This window comes from Ictidomys tridecemlineatus, chromosome 9 (assembly GCF_052094955.1).
Source record: "Ictidomys tridecemlineatus isolate mIctTri1 chromosome 9, mIctTri1.hap1, whole genome shotgun sequence".
Lineage (NCBI taxonomy): Eukaryota > Metazoa > Chordata > Mammalia > Rodentia > Sciuridae > Ictidomys > Ictidomys tridecemlineatus.
The window spans coordinates 2,827,692-2,842,593 of record NC_135485.1 but is presented as its reverse complement, the minus strand read 5'-3'; the positions used below and the strand labels follow the sequence as shown (position 1 = coordinate 2,842,593).

At 63.8% G+C, this 14,902-nt stretch overlaps 1 long non-coding RNA gene across 1 annotated transcript; it reads right to left on the bottom strand.

Moving 5' to 3' along the window:
- Positions 1-394: 394 nt before the first annotated feature.
- Positions 395-8,635, bottom strand: LOC144366582 (uncharacterized). Its single transcript, XR_013425648.1, has 2 exons — positions 6,958-8,635; positions 395-5,409 (listed from the first exon to the last, which is right to left on the bottom strand). It is a non-coding gene; the product is annotated as an uncharacterized LOC144366582 (long non-coding RNA).
- Positions 8,636-14,902: the final 6,267 nt, after the last annotated feature.

Sequence of the window (14,902 nt, the reverse complement as noted above, 5' to 3'; positions counted from 1 at the left end):
AGTGGTTATGGTGGTGGTGGGGGTGGTGGTGGTGGTGATGATGGTGATGCTAATGGTGATGGTGGTAGTGGTGGTGGTGGTGGTGGTGATTGTGATGGTTATGGTGCTTATGGTGATGGTGGTGTTGGTGGTGGTGGTGGTGGTGGTGATGGAGATGATGCTAATGGTGATGGTGATGGTGATGGTGGTGATTGTGGTGGTTATGGTGGTTATGGTGGTTATGGTGCTGGTGGTGTTGGTGGTGTTGGTGGTGGTGATGGTGGTGTTGGTGGTGATGATGGTGGTGGTGATGATGGTGGTGGTGATGGTGGTTATGGTGGTGATGGTGGTGGTGATGATGGTGGTGGTGATGGTGGTGATGGTGGTGGTGGTGGTGGTGATGGTGGTGATGCTAATGGTGATGGTGGTGGTAGTGATGGTGGTGGTGATGGTAGTGGCTATGGTGCAGTGGTTGGAGAGTGGTGGCCAGCACAAACACATCCTCCGAGTCAAGGCCCCCGTGTGCGGGATGTTCCCTGGTGTAGTCGTGAACAGTGGGCAGGAACTCGAGGGTGGTGTGGTGGGGCGACAAGGTCAGCAGAGGCAGACCGGTGCGCTGGTTGAATGCTAGTGGAGAGTGCACTTCATCTGGCAGTTGAGACTGAGTCAGTGCTGACCTCCAGAAGGTCACTCTGGCCACTCAAGGAGATGGCAAAGGGGGCCAGTCGAGAGGAGCCAGAGATGGGAGCCTGGGGTGCCCAGGGGTGCGAGTCGGGCTGCTGTCCACTCTGTTCTTGTGAGAACCCTCACCTTGTCCATCGCTGCCCTGCAGGTGGCGGGAGTGGTGGGGAGGGCAGGGGGGTCATGGCGGGTGGAAGGTGGGTGCAGGAGGCTGGGCCTGCCAGGGTGCTCTAGAGAGAGACCAGCCCAGCGCTGCTCTGCTCCTCTCGGGCCTGGCCAACAGCTCCTGTGCAGAGTCGCAGAGATGAGGCTCCGACCCTCCCTCTCCCTCCACCGCAGGCTACTCACAGCCAGAGACTGAGCTGCTGATCTGGACTCCACACAGAGTGGCCTTGATGGCCAGATGTCCCAAGGCCTACTTCCCTTCTTTAGAACAGGGTCACATCACGCTCTGCCTCCCTCCGTGATTCGCAGTATAGGGTGGGCACAAACTGCACAGTCCCCTGAGGCTGGGAGGCGGGCCGACGACACCAGCCTGGATCTTTGGTGATCTGGATGCCCACTGGCCTTTTCTTAGTCACTTAAAACTTCCTCAAAAGAAGATGAAATCTGCGAAGGGTTTTACTGGGCATGCATGGTGTGTGGAGGCCAGGAAGGTGGCCCGGGGCAGACGCACACGCACGCTCCGCATGTCCAAGGCCCTGGTTATAATCAGACATTAATATGTCCAACGTGGGCATTTACACACCTCTCCAGAGACGACGCTGATGGCTATCGGAGACCACGCTGGCTGAAAAGGGTGTATTGATCTGGGGGGAAGAGAGGTCACTGTCTTGTTGTTGTTATTTTCTTTTAACCCAAACCTATAAAGCACTGAAATCCATAAACCCCCATTCTGTTCCCAGGCTGCACAGTGACACCCAACCCTGGCTGTGGTCTCTGCGGCCTGGTCAATACGGCTCCATTAGGGCCACTCGCCCCGGGCCTACCCAGGCTCTGTCCACCCCCATGGCTGTCCAGATGAACATGTGCCTAGGCATTTAACTCTGCAGCCATTAGGATCACATTGCCAGCTGACTGACCAGCCATCGACCTCAGGAAAGCACGCTCAGAGGGCAGCAGGGGACATGGTGACAGCTTCTGCTGGCCTGAGGGCAGCAGCCACCTCCCTTTCCAGGGTCATCCTTCTGGGCACAGAATCTGTGCTTCCATGTGGCTGCAGGGAAAACAAGCTGTGGAAGGAACTGTACTGCGGGGTCCCAGGCCTGCGGGCACACCTGGCCGGGACACCACCCCTCCCTGTTGGCACTGCCCGAGCTGGCCCTCCTCAGCACAGGGGGGCGGGGCGGGGGGCCAGGAGGAGCCGACGCAGCTGCTCACAGGCCGTGCAGGCCCTGAGGCTCCGACCCAGCAGGTGAGACGGAAGGTGGAGGAGTTGCTGCCACTTGTGAAGGTCCCATAGAGACCCCGGGAATGACCTGGCTGCGCTGGCCCCGCCCACTGCCCGCGTCCTCTCCACCTCCCAGTCAGCGAAGAGAAAGAAGGAGAAGGAAGGGGCCGGTGGACGGGCCGTCAGGAATGGGCATCTGCGCGGGAAGACCAGCCTTAGCCACGGTGGCCCCACACGCAGAGGGCCCTGGCCACCAAGCAGAGGAGCTGGACACCTTGGGGGATCAGGGAGAGGGAGGGTCGCCCTGGGGACCTGGAGTAGGTCAGGGTGAAGTCAGTCTGGATGGAGGGCAAGGAGACCTGGGGACAAGCCAGGGCCCGGGAGAGCTGTCGGAGCAGGGCTAGGGGCCTGGAGTAGTGCGCAGGACCACGGACGGAGGCAGAGTCCTCCCCCAACAGTGGAGGGACAGACCAATGGGGCACCATGGACGGGTGGCAGGAAAGGCCACCCCTCCTCGGCCCTCCCCACCTACACTGGGCCCCGACAGCACAGCCCGGGCAGGGCAACGGCGGAGACCCCGTGTGCTGGTGTGAGCGACTGGGTGGGCGCCTCTGTGGGGCGCTGGCAGCTGCAGGAGGCAGCCTGGGTCCCGGGCCTTGGGTGGGCCCGCGCTCTGCCTCCACCAGCGTGGGAGCAGCCTGGGGCACAAGCGCCAGCTCCGGGGCCTGCTTCCTCAGCCATGGAGTGGAGATGGCCACTCGTGTCTCCTAGTGAGGCGGGCACCGAGAGGCAGGGGTCGTGGGGACCCACAGACAGGCTGCCCCCAGCCTGCCCTCCCTGGAGACACTTGGGTGGGTGTCTTGAAGTCAGGGATGTGCATTTTCCCCGACCGACTCCAGCAGGAGGCCCCTGCGCTGGGTCACGCTCTCAAATTCCTGTCACATTTCCTCTTTCTGAAAATTGGTCAAGGGTGGCGTGGCCTGAGAAAGCGGGCGGGGGCTTCGTGTCCACCCTACCCCACTGCCCAGCTCCAGGCCTGACTCCGCCCAGAACCTGGTGAAGGCTGATTGGAGAGCAAATGGTGCCCGAGAAAGAAGGTTCCAGAATCGGAGAAGATACCTGGGCAGCCCAGCCCAGCTGGGACCTGGACACTGCTCTCCGGCGGGCCCTGTGGAAGGGCAGGACGTGCACTGTGAGCTCAGGGCAGGCTGGCTCCAGGGACACCACTGTCACCTGCGGGAGGAAAGCTCCCAAAACCATGTCCACGGGGACCTCAAGACGCAACCTTATTAGACATAGGGTTTTGCAGATGAAAATGGTCAAGGCAAGATGAGGTCATCCTAACTGGGTTGTCCCTGAATCTGAGGCCACCCGGTGCCGAGGGCTGAAGCCGGCCCCAGGGTGTGGTGTCCCTCCGGCAGCACCAGGACCAGTGTCCTTGTGCTGAGTCCCAGCACCTCTGGTGGCTTCTGGGCCGATCCTCTCCTCAAGAAGCCAAGAGGGGCCCATCCCAATTCCAGGAGGGGACTGAACCGAGCAGAGCGACTCCACATTGGGGCCTCCAAGGTTCAAGTCCGTCTTAGGCTGTCACCTCACATGCAGGCCGAGCGGCCCCCATCTTCTCTCCCACGCTGCACGTGCCCTGGGCTGGGGGGCACTCGGAAGGCTCTGGCCCCTGCTTCAGTCAGCCCAGGAAGAAGGTGGCCAGGCTCAGCACACAAGGCCTCCGGGCCTTGAAAGGGACCCAGACAGCACCAGCGCCAGCGCCCGCCTGCCCTGAAGCCGGGAGCTCACACATGGTGAGGTGGCTGCCCTGGCCAGGCGCCTCACCCACGTCAGCCATAGTCCAGGCCGCGCCCTCAGCCTCAGAAGCCCCCACTGCTCCCAGGGTCCCCGACTTCTGGCTCCGAGAGGGAGGAGGGGTGTCCTGCTCAGGACAGAGAGAGAAACCAGGATGACCAGCTGGGCGGAACACCTGGGCATCTCGCAGCCCTGCCCGGCTGGGCACCGTCACCACCCAGGATTCCCCTACCTGGGTCCAGGCTCAGTCCAGGCTCAGTCCAGGCTGCAGGCTGCAGAGATGGGGAAGGACCTGGGACATTCCCCCACTCAGGGACTTTCCTGCCAATGTCATGTGTGGCATGGCCCCTTGCACGCTGGGCTGCTGCCTGAGAGCGTGGACGAGCGAGCCTCTGCCAAGGGCGCCTGCTCCCCAGAGGCCCAGTGGTCACCTCCACACTCCCCCGGGAGGGGGAAGGGCACCACTGCCCCACCACTGAGGCCACCCCAGCTGCAAGGGAGTCTGGGGAACGAGGTCTTTGTTCAGGTGGCCAAGGGCCGGCCGAGCTCCGCTGCTGTTAAGGGAGGACAAACCGAGGGAGGAGCAGGAGCTGCGGCCCCGCTGGCCCCAGGAGCCAGGAAGAGCTTGAGGGCCCACCCTGGCACACACCCCCCACGCTCGCCCCGCGGGCAGCCTCAGAGGACAGGGTCCGCTCTCAGGCACCTGCCCCAGGTCCCGCCACAGGGGCAGGCGTGGCCCCAGGGAGACAGAGCCTCTGCAGCCCGGGTGGCGCGTAGAGGGCGCTCGACAACCTCCCGAGGACCACGTCCCTCAGTTGGTTCCAGGGCCCCCACAGACACCATATCCACAGATGCCACATCCTTGGACCTGCATGTGTCCCCCTGTAGGCTTCAAATCACTGCAGGTCACTGGGACTGGGACGCAGCGTCTGCACTCCGTAAAGGGCGCCTGTGTGTAGGCACCGGTGAGAAGGAAGCACTGCACTTGGTCCACCAGGTGCAGTGATAGAGGACAGTGTCCACCTGCAGCTGTGGGACCCCGGGACGGAGCTCAGGCGAGTGCAGAGGGCAGATTGTGTTGGCCCCGCGGAGGCGCGTGACCGGGGACGGGGAGTCCCAGACCCAGACGCCGGGAGGGTAAGCATTGTGGGGGACCTGAAGCCACCGAATCTCACACGTCCACATGGTGATGATGGCAGGTGTTACAGGACACACACTGAGCCACCATCCTGGCGGACAGGAGGAGGCTCGGCCCCCAGGGCTGTGCAGCGAGGGGCAGGGGTCACAGTGGGCAGCTGGTGGCCGTCAGGAGAGTAGGGAGGGTGGGCAGGCCCAGGGGACAGGAGGCTGGAGCACAGAAGGGGACAAGTCTGGCCTTGCTGGATGAGGGCCCATTTCACAGATGAGGACACGGGGCTCCAGAGCCTTGGGGTCCCCCAAAACTGGGAGCAGCAGTGGCAGTTTGGCAGATTCCCGGGTCTCCATGGTCCTGAGGCCGTCTCCAGGCGTCTGGAGAGCCAGGGTGAGTGTGGGCCGGGGGTCAGCTCTCTGCAGCGGGGCTGGGTAGGGAGGGAAAGGAGCCGTCAGCACAGATGCCACCTGCCAGGGCCTCGCCAGCTTGCCCAGTGCACATCAGAGCCCAGTCCCCCTCACCTGGGGCGCGGGCCGTCTGGGGCGGCTGTGAGTCTCAGGGCTGGTCACCTGAGCTCGGCAGCGTCACGCCCCCCCGGAGACTTTGACAGGATGGAGGGCCGTCGCGCCCCTTGCCCTAAAGAGCCGCGTGTCGTAAGGGCCAGTTGGCGGCTCCCGTGACGCAGGCTGACTGGCCTGCTGGGGCGCCACGGCCGGGCTCCACAGGGCCACCCAGAGGGCCTCTCCTGGGCTGCCCGGTCTGTGGCTGCCATGGGCACCCCGTCCTCCTCCTGGAGGCCGGGGTCTACTGACCTAGCGTCGGGCCACAAGGTCCCAGCCCCCTCCCACGTGTCGACACCAAACCTTGCCTGGTGTCCCGGGCAAGGGACCTATCCCACAGGGGACAGTGAGAGGTCTGCCTGAGCCTGGGGCAGGTGACCCAACTGTTAGGATGATAGGGACCTTGTTTCGGAATTCCTAAGTGTTTCCAATTGTTTCCCACACACTCAAACACGGATACTCAGGCACACCCAGCCACACACACACGCACACACACACACAGACACGCAGACACACACACACAAACATGCCCGCAGACACACACACACACCCAGACATGGACCACCCAGACACAGACACACATAGGCATGGTCACACACACCCAGCACGGACACAGGCGGACACACACACCCAGAAACAGACACGCAGACACACACACACAAACACGCAGACACAGACACACACACACACACACAGACACGCAGACACACACACACACCCAAACACGGACCACCCAGACACAGACACACATAGTCACGGTCACACACACCCAGCACGGACACAGGTGGACACACACACCCAGACACAGACACACACACCCTGACACGGTCACACCCAGACACAGACACACACCCAGACACGGACCACCCAGACACAGACACACGTAGGCACGGTCACACACACCCAGCATGGACACACCCAGACACAGACACACGTAGGCACGGTCACACACACCCAGACACAGACACACGTAGGCACGGTCACACTCACGCAGCACGGACACACCCAGACACAGACACACGTAGGCACGGTCACACACACCCAGACACAGACACACGTAGGCACGGTCACACACCCAGACACAGACACACGTAGGCACGGTCACACTCACCCAGCACGGACACACCCAGACACAGACACACGTAGGCACGGTCACACACACCCAGACACAGACACACGTAGGCACGGTCACACACCCAGACACAGACACACGTAGGCACGGTCACACACACCCAGACACAGACACAGGAGGACACAGACACACGTAGGCACGGTCACACACACCCAGCACGGACACACCCAGACACAGACACACGTAGGCACGGTCACACTCACCCAGCACGGACACAGGCGGACACACACTCCCCAGCACCCCCTCAGGCCGGGTCCCTCTCACGTTCTCCAGAGCTACCTACCTCCCTCTGGGAACTCGCGATGCTCAGTGCCGTCGGTCTCCTCCGCGGAGGGGCCTGGGGTCAAAACGGAGTCGCCCCGGCAGCCCCCAAACACACCAGGCAGCACACGAGGCCTGGCGTGGGTGTCCTGCGGGGCTCGGCCAACCGAGTCACTCCGAGGCCACCCCGCCCAGGGCGGAGGCTCTGGGGGACTGTGCCCTGCAGCCGTCAGCCCGGAAGGCGCCACCGGGCTTCAGTCCTGGGGCGCGGATCCCTTTCACCGTGTCTCATGGAACTTCCTCATTTTTCCTTTGGCACCTCCATGGCCCCCTCCTGAGAGCTCGGCCTGCTCCGCGCACCTGCTCGGCGGCGCCATGCCAGCCTCACGGGGACACCGGCGTCCCAGGAGAAGCCGCTGCTGGCTCCGCAGGGCCACATGTGGAGCCCTGTGAGGCTGGAGGACTGCGGGGTCTTCCCTCGGTGGGCACAGAGTGCAGGGGCGGACTGTGAGGGTCGGCTTCTCCAGCACACAGAAGCCAGAGCAGCGTGTGGTGACCCGGCAGAGTGGACATATGAGTCACAGGACGGACACGCTGGGAGACGTTGGCTTAGAGGGCTGGGGAGGCTGGAAAATCCCAAACCCGTGAGGATCATGTCCCAGGGGTAGCTGAAGGCCAGAAGCTGCCGTGGTGCCAGGAAGGGCCCAAGTCCCAGCTGTGGGCAGTGGTGGCAGGGCTCCCTTCTGCTCTATGTGGGCTTTCACCTGCTTGGGTGTGGCCCACCGGTGTCTGGGCAGTGTACGGATCCACACCCTTGCAGCAGCACCCAAGATCATGCTTTCCCAAGTACCTGGCACCTGGTGTCCCGGGCAAGGGACATATCACACTAACCCTCCCAGGAACGAGGAAACAGCCTGGGCAGAGATGGTGGCGTCAGGCTCACGGTGTGTGTTTAACCCACTGGGTGTTGCCCTGCAGTGACGAGGACCAGCACCACTGTCGGCAGGTGTCTCCGTGGGGTGTGTGGCTGCCCCCCAAATTCACACAGGAGTTTGCTTTCCCCTGGAGGGTGGGGTGCTCTGGGAGGTGGTCAGCATCAGAGGAGGCCAGCGGTGGAGTCCCCACGCAGAGCCTGTGGCCTGGAGGGAAGAGAGGGGGCCAAGGAGACCCCCAGCCTCCCTGTGGACTCCGCCAGCCGGAAGCCACCTCCAGACGTGGACGCCTGGCCTGCCTGGGGCTGAAGGGCCTCTTCTCCATACTGTCCAGGGGACTGCGCCACTGAGCAGGGCCGGCCGGGCACACCTCCCTTCAGCCCACACAGAGGCCCGCACGGAGCTCGGCGGCTCTGCACAAGACCCCTCTGGGAGCCTCACGGAAGCTGAAGTGACCCCTGGGAGGGCCTGGGGTGTTTCTGGCCACCATGCCCCGTGTCCAGGGCCGCAGGGGGCCTGCCTCCGTGTTCCTAGTGCCCCCAGCACAGGTGCCGCCCAGCAGGCTCCTCAGCACCCAGCGCCTGCCGGGCACCCCACTCTGCGACACTTGCCGAGGACGGGGGCACTGTCCGGTCCTCAGCCCTGGAGGGAAGCGCCTGGCCGGTGGTCAGAGCCCCCAGAATCCGCGCTCTTCCCATTTCTCAGATGGGAACCCCGAGACGGAAGGCAAAGCCGGGGGCCGGTGCCAAGAGAGAAGCCCCTCCCCCGTCCTCTGCACCGGCCTCCCTCCCGGGACCCCGCCCGCCCTCCCGGGCAGCCCTCCCCTGCTGTAGGGGCGGCTGGCGGCATTCAGCGTGAAAAGCAGGGACCAGACAGGTCATCAGTGTGAAATCGTCCCATCAGCAGGGCCCGGCCGCCCGCCTCCCATTATGGTCAGATGAATGACCCCGTTTAGAGAAGTCGTTTAGGGCCTGCCACAGACAATGACTCCTGTCAGAAGATTTACCAGCGCTCACGGGCAATGTGGCGAGAGGCCCCGGGCCGGCCCCAGAGATCACCAGCTCAGGCAGAAAACCAAGATTGCAGCGTGGGCCATTTTGCTGCTGAAATTCATGCCTTTTGACCCCAAATGGAGAGATAATCCCAGGGCTTGTTTCCACTTGAGCCTGGAGATGTCATCAACAGCTGGCTCTGAGGCAGAACCTCGAACCGGCAGCCGGTGGAAAACGAGGCACCAATCATGCTGTGGGAAAACCTGGCTGGTAGCTTCATTCATCACGGCGGGCCCCTGCCATCGTCCTCCGGGGGAATTCCGGTGTTAACCGGGTGCATGGTGAGACCTCCACTAAAGAAAAATGATGGAAAACACGCTTCCTCCAGTCCCTGAAGGGAGACTGTAAACTTGATCATGGTTTGTTTTCTCCTTGGCTGCCAGGAAGCTCAACAGGCTGGCTCTTTCCATTAGACTGTGCACACTCCATTGTTCTTTGGAAGAATAGATTCTGTTTGGATGTTGTTATGTTGGTCAATGTGCTTCATGTTATAGGTGACTCAAATCCTTTGTTGAGGTAGTGGTGAAAAAATACATGAAACAAAGAGGAGTGAAGTGGAGGGACGGGGGCAGGGTCCGGGGCCTGCTTCTGGCCGAGTGTCCGCTTGGCCCTTGACGCAGGAGCTGTCAGGCGCTTCCCTGTGGACTCTGGCTCTGGACCAGGCTCACTACCTACACTGTCCAAGGCATCCAAGGCCCTTAGGCAGGATGAATCAGTCAGCTTCGCCCGGGTAACAACCACCCCCAGATCCAAGGTCCACAGCTCAGTGGAGCCTGGCCACCTCCTGTCCCAGGACCCAGGGTGGGATGAGCGGCCAGGAGCAAGGACGCTCTCTCCCTGCAGAGTATTGAAAGGAGAGGACGGGGGGAGGGGGCAGGCCCCTCAAGAGCCGGCCCGACGTCCAGCACAGGGCCACCATCTCCTGCACAGCCACCTGCTCAGGGCTACCTCCTCCTGGACCTACAGTCCTTTCTCCAAACTGGCGTGTCCCCAGGTCCCTGAGGGCAACCTCCCCCAGTCCTTCCTGCCCCGCCCACTGGCTCACAGCAGGAAGCCCTGGTGCTGTCCCAGGACCCAGCCTCAGTCCCCCTGGGTCCTCCTGGGTGGCCCTGCTCCCCATCTGCTCCAGGCTCTGCTAAAGTCCCATTGCTCGAGGCTGGGGCTCCCCAGCCTCCGCTCCGGGGTCCACTGATGGCCGTGCGTTTCCTGGTGGGTCCTCGGGTGTCCCCCCCACCCCGCTGCCTGGCTCTGCTGGGGGCTGCTGGCAGGGGACGGAGTCTCCCTGGGGGCAGTTCCTACCTGTGACTTGCCTCCTGCCTCCAGCACTCCGTCCACCCGGGCACATGGGGGAGTGTGCAGGGCCAGGTCCACCTACCTGCTGCACCCAGTGCCCAGCGCAGGACCCTGCGCACAGTAGGGGCGTTGACGGCTAACGGGGACCAGGGTCACGGCAGAGACGTGCGTGATTAATGCTGTGGGGTGAGGCCACGGGCTTCCGGCCATGCTGGTGTCCAAGAGGCCCACTGTGGGCCGCACTGCAGGCCTGGCCGGCCCCCAGCGCTGCTCTGGCTGCAGAGGTTCCCCAGGACACAAGGCAGCCCCGGGCCAGGCAGCGTTTCAGTCCTCTCCTGCCTCCCCACGTCCCCGAGACGGCACCTTCGACCTGTCACTCACTCCCTGTAACCTGATCGGTGACGGGACAAGGGTCTGAGGTGCGGAGACAAGAGGCATCTTAATTAGCAGCTTTTCCGGAGCGGCAGGCCCCAGACGGGTCTCCACTTGTCAGGTGTCTGAGCCGGGACTCTGGCCCCCGTGGCCCGGGACGGCTCACCTGGGGGCTCTGGGGGCGTGCCCGTGTGGGGCAGGCGGGGGACGCAGGCCTCACATGTGCACGTGTGTGAGCCCAGGTCTGGCCCCCCGGGTGCAGCACTGAGCTCCGGTCCCCAGGCTGTCATGCAGGGACGGCCCGTGGAAGGGAGGCAGCCTGGAGCAGCCCACGGAGAAGGCCCAGGGGCCCAGCCCGGCCGGGGAGCAGAGCCTTCCGGAAGCTCTGGGCAGAGCCGGCCCTGGGGGCTCCCGACTCCAGGGAGAGCAGCCAGCCCCCAGCTGGTGCCTGGCAGGATGCAGTGGCCCCTGGGTCTTCTAACCCTGGCTATGGGCCTGGTGGACGTGCACGGCTGGGCCTCAGGAGCCGGGTGAGACCCAGGCAGGACGGTGGGGGGTGCAAGCCCCCGGGGTCCACCTCTCCAGAAGGTCAGCCCACAGGCCACCAACTTGGGTTAGAACCTCAGGTGTCCAGAGTGGAGGGGACACTGTGGAAGGGGCCAGGCCACTGTTGGACCTGTGGCTGGACCCTGCACCAGGGAGGCTGTACCAGAGTCCTCGTGGGGCCAGAGGTGGGGTGGAGGTGAAGCGCCTCTCCTGGGTCCCCGGGGGCCCCTCACTCCAGCAGCCCATCTGTGCCCCCACCTTCCGGCCTGGCCACGCTGCAGCTCGGAGGACCTCTCTGGGGCACTGCGGTCATGACCCTTGCCCTGTCCAGATGGGCCTGGGCCGACTCCATCCGAAGCAGCGAGGACAATGGCCCCTGTTGTCAGCCCACTGCCCTCGGCCACATTCTCCAGGGACCTAGTGACCCTGAACAGAGCCGTGTGGAGGTCCCGGCTGACTCAGCAAGATGCCACTTGCTAATGAAGGCCGTTGGAAAGGGCATTGACCTTGGTCAGCAGGCAGGAGCTCGCCGTCCGGGGACCACCACAAGATAGAGCGGAAGGGGACATGCCACATCCTCCCCGTCCAAAGCACTCACCCGGCACTCAGGGACAGCTGTTCATGGGTCAGTGAATGCAGTGACCAGAGCCAAGACCACGAACTGGCAGGTGCCGTCCCCACGGACCAGTGAGACTGCAGTGGCACCTGCCATCAGAGCCATGTTGGGGGAACCCCGTTGCTGAAGAAGGGTAGGTGGTGTCCATCCCAGCCTGGAGAGCAAGGAGGACTGCTGGAGGAGGTGGCACCAAGTCTCCCCTAAAGGACCTGTGGCCTGGGCCAGGAACTGCAGAAGGAGAAGGGAGTCCACACAGGAAAGAGCGTGGCTGGCTGGGAGAGGTGGAGTGGCGTGGGAGGTGGAGGCTGGCTGGGAGAGGTGGAGTGGCGTGGGAGGTGGAGGCTGGAGTGGGAGGTGGAGGCTGGAGTGGGAGGTGGAGGGTTGGCGTGGGAGGTGGAGGCTGGCGTGGGAGGTGGAGGCTGCAGTGGGAGGTGGAGGCTGCAGTGGGAGGTGGGGGCTGGAGTGGGAGGTGGAGGGCTGGAGTGGGAGGTGGAGGCTGGAGTGGGAGGTGGAGGCTGGAGTGGGAGGTGGAGGCTGCAGTGGGAGGTGGGGGCTGCAGTGGGAGGTGGGGGCTGGAGTGGGAGGTGGAGGCTGGAGTGGGAGGTGGAGGCTGGAGTGGGAGGTGGAGGGCTGGAGTGGGAGGTGGAGGCTGGCGTGGGAGGTGGGGGCTGCAGTGGGAGGTGGAGGCTGGCGTGGGAGGTGGAGGCTGGCGTGGGAGGTGGAGGCTGGCGTGGGAGGTGGAGGCTGCAGTGGGAGGTGGGGGCTGTCGTGGGAGGTGGAGGCTGGAGTGGGAGGTGGAGGCTGGCGTGGGAGGTGGAGGCTGGAGTGGGAGGTGGGGGCTGTCGTGGGAGGTGGAGGCTGGCGTGGGAGGTGGAGGCTGGCGTGGGAGGTGGAGGCTGGCGTGGGAGGTGGGGGCTGTTGTGGGAGGTGGAGGCTGGAGTGGGAGGTGGGGGCTGTTGTGGGAGGTGGAGGCTGGCGTGGGAGGTGGAGGCTGGCGTGGGAGGTGGAGGCTGGCATGGGAGGTGGAGGGCTGGCGTGGGAGGTGGAGGCTGGAGTGGGAGGTGGAGGCTGCAGTGGGAGGTGGAGGCTGGAGTGGGAGGTGGGGGCTGGAGTGGGAGGTGGAGGCTGGCGTGGGAGGTGGAGGCTGGCGTGGGAGGTGGAGGCTGGAGTGGGAGGTGGAGGCTGCAGTGGGAGGTGGGGGCTGGAGTGGGAGGTGGGGGCTGTTGTGGGAGGTGGAGGCTGGCGTGGGAGGTGGAGGCTGGCGTGGGAGGTGGAGGCTGCAGTGGGAGGTGGGGGCTGGAGTGGGAGGTGGGGGCTGTTGTGGGAGGTGGAGGCTGGCGTGGGAGGTGGAGGCTGGCGTGGGAGGTGGAGGCTGGAGTGGGAGGTGGAGGCTGCAGTGGGAGGTGGAGGCTGGCGTGGGAGGTGGAGGCTGGCGTGGAAGGTGGGGGCTGGCGTGGAAGGTGGGGGCTGTCGTGGGAGGTGGGGGCTGTTGTGGGAGGTGGAGGCTGGCGTGGGAGGTGGGGGCTGGCGTGGGAGGTGGGGGCTGGCGTGGAGGCAGAGGGGCTACTCACCTGAGGATTGCAGGAAGGAACAGAGGCCCTGGGCTGGGCAGAGTGAGGCTGAGAAGTCTCTGCAGGCAGGGCCCAGCCCCACGGAAGGACGGACGTCACCTGGGCCACTTGGCCAAAGAGACTAAAGTTTGTGTGGGGGGAATGCTGGCCAGTGACAGGTCGCTGTGACCACCCGTCTGTGCTGAAGCTTCCAGGGGAGCCGAGCCCCCGTGCCAGCCACACAGCGTCACGGTCCTCCTGTCCTTCCACATGGCTCCTCTGGGTTCCTCTTGGCCGTCACCAGGGTGCCCCGCCCAGGCAGCAGTGACATCCCTCCACAGCTCCCTCTCCCCAGGAGGCTGCGGGGGGCGGAGGCTGGCTTCCCACGCTCTCCTTCCCCCCACCCCATCCCGAGCCCCAGTCCTCTCTGCTACGAAGTGGGGCCCTAACCTCTGCCCTGCCTCCCCTCCAGGGCCACTGGACCCCTCGTCAGGGTGTAAAAGTGCCCTGCTGCCCAGAGCTGGCCAGGGCGGCCTCCGGGGTGGGTCTCGGGCACTTTGACCCTCCTCCAGCAGAGACCCTGCCTGCGCGCCCAGCCCTACGGCCAGGAGCAAAGCCCCTGGACCTCAAGGAGTGATTTCGCATGGACCATGTCTGTGCCCACCAGGTGACTGACTTAAAAGTCAGCATAAAGAGGTGGCCAGAGCCAGGCACAGGCAGGTTTGGGAGCAGGAGACCCCTACGCAACAGAGGTGCTGGTCCACCGGGGGGCTCTGGGGACCAGGAGGAGGGCGTCCAGAGCAGCTTCCTGAAAGGTGCTCGCAGGGTGCTCCCAAAAGACGCACGGGTACGAAACGAGGACACGCACACCCACGTCGTTCGCCACGCCGTGAGTGACAACGACACGGGCAACGACCCCTCGGAAGGACACAGACGGGAGCAGATGTGTGTTGAGCAGAAAAACAGAGAAAAAGATGGAATTCCCAGGTGACGCCGTGTGCACGCACACGTACGTTAGTGAACCCTGCTGCCGTGTGTGACGACAACACACCAATCAAAGTCTTTGGGAAAATAAAAATGATCAGCAAAAGCAAAATGTCATCCTCCGAGAAAGTAAAAGAAAAAATTTCCAGTAAGACCAAGCGAGAAAACCACTGTGACACAGCGTTGAGAGTGACGAGGGGACCGACAGGCAGGAGAGACTTGAGAGTCCGCGAAGGGCACTGTGTCCACTTGGCATTAGTACATTCCAGGTAGGAGTGGGACGGAGAAACGATCCCTGAATCCGACTCACCATGAAGTAGGAGATGCAGACAGCCACAGCTGACCACAGACCCATCAGAGGGACACACCTTCCCACCAGGGAGCAGAGCCAGCACACCCAGGGAGCGCTGGGCACGACCCGCCCCCCCCAAGGAACAGGCAAGCCCGGTCACACGCTCGCCTCCGGGACCAGGGAAAACCCAGCTCCTTTCTGAGACGAGTGGAACCCGTGTCTACAACTAAGACGGCTCGTGACAAGAAACTGCCACCGTCACTGCACCCCGGGGCTCCAACTCCGCAGACTGGCAAAGCCACACACCTGGGCAGTGACATAGCTGGGACC